This window comes from Carassius auratus, chromosome 46 (assembly GCF_003368295.1).
Source record: "Carassius auratus strain Wakin chromosome 46, ASM336829v1, whole genome shotgun sequence".
Lineage (NCBI taxonomy): Eukaryota > Metazoa > Chordata > Actinopteri > Cypriniformes > Cyprinidae > Carassius > Carassius auratus.
The window spans coordinates 15,878,529-15,885,579 of record NC_039288.1 but is presented as its reverse complement, the minus strand read 5'-3'; positions in this window follow the sequence as shown (position 1 = coordinate 15,885,579).

Here is a 7,051-nt window from a genome sequence, read left to right as displayed (position 1 = left end):
TTTTATAAAGAATATCTCCTTGAGTTTGAGACTCCAAAGAGAAAGGAAAAAAAACTTGAAATCACATCATACGACACCTTTAATTAGCTAATTTGCAAGAAATTGAAATTTGATTATATTCAAAATGAATGTTGTCAGCTTATCTTTTTGACTTATAGAGTTGTTTTGATAAGAATATGGCCTACAGTCTCGCTTTCTCTCTCTTACACACACACACACACACACACACGCACACATCTGTACAGAGAAATGTAAACATAAGTTGTGAGAGAGTTGATTCTCTTCCTCAGGTCTCATATGAACAGATGGAGTTCATTGATTATTCATAGCTACCGATGGATGCGTCTGTCACATAAAGGGAGAGAAAGAGACGTGTGTGTAGGTGCAGAGCAATCCTCTGGTGAAAAAAATAAATAAAACAGAAAGGACAGATGGGGAATATACAGATCCACAATAAGAAGATTGAAAATTAACATGTTATTCCATATAATCACATTTGTAACAATAAACCTACTTTTTTTTTTGAATTTCTTATAATTAATTTCTCATCATGCTGCTTCATATTTTTGTGTAAACCGTAGTACTTTTTATTTCAGGGTTTTATTGTTAAATATAAATTCCATCTATAAAATGGAAACCCTTTGTAACATAACAAATGTCCTTACTGTCTTTTTTTGACCAAATTAATACATCCTTGCTGGATAAAAGTAATATTTTCCTTTAAAAAGCCAGACTGGCCCCAAACTTTTGAACAATAGTGTATGTGTTGTATATATACATAATGTGCATACACCCACAAACACACACACACACACACACACACACACACACACACACACACATATGCTGTTTGGTTTATTTATTTATTTATTCTCCCAAAAATAAATCAGGACACAAAAGTCTTGTGTGTGTGTGTGTGTGTGTTCAGTGTCATCTGAGGCCATGGCTTTTATCCAGATGTGGCATAAACATCAGCTCATTTCAGCAGCTCTGTCTCATCTGCTGTCTGATTGGAGCCAGAAATCCCGCTCAACAGGTGTGTGAGGAGAGGAGACTCAATCTGGAGGCCTCTTGAATAATGAGGAGAGCAGGTGTTACTCAGGCAGCAGTCTGGCAAAAATCATGATGCCCAGATTAAACTTGTAAAATCTGGCAACTTATGTGTTTGTGTTATAAGTACGAAATGAGACAAATAAAAATTATTTCCATTTCTGTCACCTGATGGAGTTTGGGTTCCTTGCTACTGTCGCCTTTGGATTTCTTAGTTGGGCTTTAAAAGACAACTGATACACAGCAAAATTATGAATTGATGGCACTGACACAGTCGGATGAAAACAAAACAAAACTTGATGTGAATTGAATGTAACTGAATATGACACTTGTCACCCCAAGTTGATGATTGTTAAGCCTGTTCCTGTATTCTGCTGTGTTACCTTGTTCCTTGTTTCCTTTTTCCTTGCTTTGTTTCTGACCCTGGACTGTTTCTTTGTTTTGTGATTGTTTGCTGCCTGACCTGACCTTTGTCTGTGTATTGGATTACCCTATTGCCTGTGCCTTGGATATTACTGTTTGAATATGGCTGAATATATGTTCATGTCTCCTTGTCTGGTTGGTCTTGTGCCCTTTTGCCCTTGTCTAGTCCCTATATGCTTTGTCTTGGACTTAACTTGTGTTTTTGTGGAGCTTTGTCCTGTCTAGTCTTGTGTTCGAGTTCTTGACCTGTCCCCATGTGTCCTGCCCGGGTTCTACCTGCCTGGCTCCTGGACTGTCTCCAGAGTCGGTGGTAAAGTTTCTGAGCTCTGCTCTATGGTGCCTTGTGTGGTCTTCTCTATCAGCCTGGTCTTGCTGCCCCCTCTGTTGCCAAAGTATTCTGCCAGTTGTTTCCTGAAGCCTTCCCAGTGACCTTCCTTAGCTGTTCCTGTTGATTGTGTTCCTGTTGTGGTATCTTGTGCACTTCACTACCTCCTTGTATTAGTCTGTCTTGTCAATAAAACCTTGTTATATCTCACTGCAATTGGGTCCTCCTTCCTAGATCTCTGACATAATTTTGAATATTATTGTCGCTAAGCTTATTATTAATTTTTTATAAAATACTTTTTTTTTTTTTTTTTTTTTTGCTCATCAAAAGAGAAAATAATTAAATTATTTAAATTCCCTGAAACAAATTTTTTTTTTAAAGGACATTATTTCTTCTAGATTATTTTGGTTAATTTCCTGAAAATAATTATGATATTGTGATATTACATTATTTTAAATTTGATTCCAGTCCTTCTACTTAAAATTGTAATGTATAATTCAATGTTTTACTTGCTGTTGCTTTGTAATTAATGATGAAATTTCCTAGCAGAAATTAAGAAATGTTCACATTTTTGTACCACACATTTTCCTTCCTGTTTTCAAAGTCATATGATTTGGGACATATAATGATCATATACTAAGGGGGCTAGTATGCAGATTGGGATTCAGTCCATGTCAGGGCTGTACGACTTCATTTATAGAGCCAGATTTTAATATACATATATGTGCAGCACTCTGGTATAATTGACGCCTGTTGAGTTTTGCACACAGAGTGCTTTAGTGTGTCATCAGGCTGAATAAAAATAATTGACGGGGCGTATTTGGCCCATGGGCCACAAGTGAAACATCCATGGCGTAACTGACTGGCGGTGAGAGAAAGAGTGACTGATGAAGAGCTGAGCTGGAGAGAAGAATCTCAGCCCTGTTTAGGATGTAGATTGATTCAGTCCCAAACGGCGGTGCATTGTTTCACACTGCGAGAGTCTGTTATTTCACCCTGTATTTTGTTCAATCTCTCCGTTTCTCCCCAGACCGAGCAGCTCAGAATAGAAACAATCATTTAATTCATCGATTGAAACATCAAATGAGAGAAAAAGGGAAGGGGGGAGAGGAGAGGATCACAGGGTGGACACACTGTAAAAAACTGTTAACAGTAAAATACTGTAAAAATGCTACAATAAAAACCTGTTAAATGGTTAATGGTAAATTCCCCTACTATATATATGGTGAATAACCATAAATTGACATTCACCAGAATTCACTGCATTACATTTCAAATTTGATTTATTTTTCTATCAGTTTCATATTAGGGATGTGTGTTACACCTAATGTTGTTAAATTAATGTTTATTGCATTATTTCAGTTTCATGTGTGTTACATGATGGTGTTTAGTGCTTGTGTGAATGACACTGTGCACCTTCTATATACCTTATTGTCTAAAAGCTGCTCGAGATGGGCTTTGGTTCATCATGTGACTTTCTCATCACCACCTGAATTTGCTGGTTATCAGTGTATTACAAAGGTGCAAAACAGATTTCAGTACTGCAATAGGCTGGTATATTAACATTAGTTATTGTACTGTAAAGTTTAAGTTAAAACTATTTGCTACTGTATTTTTTATGGTAAAATACCGGCAACCACACCTGGCGTTTTTTTACTATAATTTATTTATTTATTTATTTTTTACAGTGAGCAGCTAACTCCGAGAGAGAGAGCGAGAGAGCAAGAGAGAAAACTTACAGGGGGCAGAAGAAACAGGAAGGATGAGAGAAGGGGGAAGGGAGGAATTAGCAGATTGAAGATTTATTGTTATGCTTTACCGAGAGAGACTGTTAAAACCCAACATGAGAGAGATGAGAACGCTCTTTAAATGGAGATGGAAAGAGTTCTTAAAAGAAAGGAAGAGAGAGATTCAGAAGGAAGCGTTTGACTTTTCAGGCCATTTCCAGGAGATTATAGTTTGTCATTCTGAACGTCTAATGCTGTTTTGCCCAAGTCCTGTCATATATTGATCAGGACACGAGGAGTCATTGCCTCAGGTGTCTTATATTCATGTGCAGCTGGATCTGCTCACTGCATTACTGTCCATTTCAGTTCCAATATTAACTTAGAAGGTGAAACGTTCCTCTGGAATTTTGATGAAATGTTTTTTTTTTTTTTTTTTTTTTTTTTTTTTTAAAGCTACTTCTGCTATTTATTTGGCTCCAGGGATGAAGCATTTCCTAGTTAAACAGTAAAAAAAAACTATGGCAGGATTTGATTTTATCCAATAAGAATTATATGAAAGATTGACACATAATTAACAATTGTTCTAAAATTGTATTTTAATCTGACATTGATAAATAATGTATTTCCACAGTTCACTGTCTTAACATTTTGTATGTTAGCATCTACATTTGGGATGGAATGGATTTGTTTTTGGAATAAACAAGTGTAAATCAATATTAATTAAATTACCCTTTCTAAAATCATTACTGTTTCTTTAGAGTTAGTTTCTGCTCCTTCCATTCCACTCCTGGTAGATGGCAGTATGTGATTTGTGTTGGTTACCACTTACATTTGGGTGAGAAAGTGTCTGTATAGTATATCATTGTAACATAATTGGAGCACTCAACAGAAAAGACAAAATCTTGCACTGCTCAGCAGTGTTTTAGTTGAGCTAGCCGCTGCTACATTGTTGCCCCATGTGGGATCATAGCAAGTGCAGCGTGTTGTTGTTGTGAACAGGTTGTTTTAATGATTTTTGGTATCCTACACAGTTATCAGATGTCAGGTGTTTGTTAGTGTAGTATGGATTTTCACAATGTTTTAGGAACCTCATAACCATGTCAATCTTGTATGTTTTACCACATAGACATTCAAATTTGTCAGACATGTGCTTGAAAATAATTATATAGAAAGCCATAATTTTTTATGAGTCATGTTGTGTAACTGGTGGTTGCTAGAACGTTTTTTATAAAGTTGTAAAAATGTAATCCAAAATGCAGTGTTGTGAAAATATTATGTGCCTGCTGGCCTTCGACTGTTCTTAGTTCTGTGTAATAACAGTAATAATCTGAATATTTTTCAGCAACAAAGCTTAAAATAGGAAACAAAAGCAATAACCTTTGATCAGTCTTGTTACATAACAGGATACCATGATAAGAATTTTAGCAGTTTAATGCAGGAATGTGTTCGTGAAATTTATTTCACCCTGTCCTCCACGTGTAACAGCAAAATTTAGCTGATGAAGTTTGTCAACCAACATTATATTACTTGTCAAGGTAGAAGTTAAGGTAGTGAAACATCTTGATGAGCACAAACCAGCATCCCATTGCTCATTTTTGTGCTAGTTTCTTTCAGCAAGGTTGGTCCAGGATGAAACCTTGACCCCATGATGAAACACACTCAGAGATCAATACCAAATGATGACATCAAGGATATAAATCCTCTTTTATTGATAAGAATCATCGTATTGCGGGTACAACACACATCCAGCAAAGCGCAGAAAGAATGAAAGCTGGAAATCAGCTTCGGCTAATTATCTTCATAAGACAGTATGAGCCTTGTTAAAATGATTACATTATATATTAGACTGCTCGAGGAAGTTATAGTTTAATATTCATATTTTAGATATTCTCCAAAGTGACTTAGGGTCATTTTACATTCTGATATGGATCTTTTTTTTAGTTTTCATGACAGAAAATGAGACTTTCTAATGCCAACAAACTAAAACAAAACACTGAAGCATTGCTCAAGCAGACGGTATTACTTGTAAATTACAAAAAACATCAAATGGTGAATCTACAAAAATCACGATGGGCGTTAAGAAACAAGCCACTCGAAACAAACCAGATATAAACAAGCATCTCTTTTTTTTTAATTCCCAGGTTGTTAGAACTATAACCATCCCCAACTTCCCTCCCTCCCTCCCTCCCTCCATCCCTCCATCCCTAATTCCCAAATCTGTCATGTACATCATCACACAGGTAAACATCCTTTGAGCACACCTGCTCATCGCAAAACTAAAGAAATTCATTTTACAAGAAAATCACCAGCACAGAGACTAAATTGGAGTAAGATTGCACCTGAACCATCTGCTAGTAAAACCGGCACATTTGTTATGTGGAGTTGGTGTATCGTACATAGCAATCATGATGCAGATGCAGTTGACATCCATTTACAAGCATAACAAAGTGAGTATTCGGTAGCCTGAAGGGTGATAATCTCACCAGAGAAGATCAAAAGTCAACATGAAATGAGTGTTTCTGTGTTAACAGGATCTTTCGACAAGAAAAACATGGGACGAGACTTTGATTTTATGCATTGGGAATTGATTGCTCTGTTAAATATGACCCAGAATTATGGATGTGTTCGAAACTGAGAGTTCTGTCATTTCCGAAATATAAGGTCGTTTTAGAGTTTGGAGCAAGTAACAGTAATTGTGCATATCAAGACAAGGATGTGTGATTTCATTGTTGACTTTAATAGCACGCTTTGGTCTGTTCTCAGCGTGTACAATACATGTAGGTCATTATAAAATACCATGATATGGTCCAACTACAGATTGTTCAATTGTAAAACCTTACAAGCTTCAACAGTCAGCGCCTCAGCCAATCATATTTTTTCATATTACCTATAGAAATGAGCTCTGCAACGCACGCAGTTTGACATAGGAGAGTGCATAAACTGGTAAGACGTCCATGTTAGTATGCCAAGTGAAGCACCATCGGTTTTCCTGCACATGCTCAGTTTATGAGGTTGTGTGTGGACTACTAGTCTGTAACTAATACCAAAGTTCCCTTCATGTCAGTGTGCAGTAAAGCATGGACAAATGTCTTTTTAGAGCTACTGGAAAACATCTGATCAGACTGTGTCCTATAAAGTAAAGTCCTTTTTTGTAAAAAACAGAAAGGCGTGGCTTTGTTTATTTATTTATTTATTTTTTTGGCATCTGTTTATGATCTTGTGTCCTATGTTCCATTCAGATGTCTGTTGTTCAGGTTTAGTTTTCATTCAGCATAGCATTTTTATAACAATAGGTTTAAGAACATTCCTAAAGATTGTCTTCAGATACTCCCAACCAAATCCTCCAAGGTTACAGTTGCTCCGAGCGGATGACGTGGAAAAGCGTAACGTTGTACAGGACTTGATGTCCATTATTCCAAGCGTACAGTGCGCGATCTCGTGGGTTATAGTCCAGCATAGAGATGTGCGAGTACTTGTTCTGCAGAACGATATCGGATGTACTCGTATGTCGAGGAGTTGGTGTGGT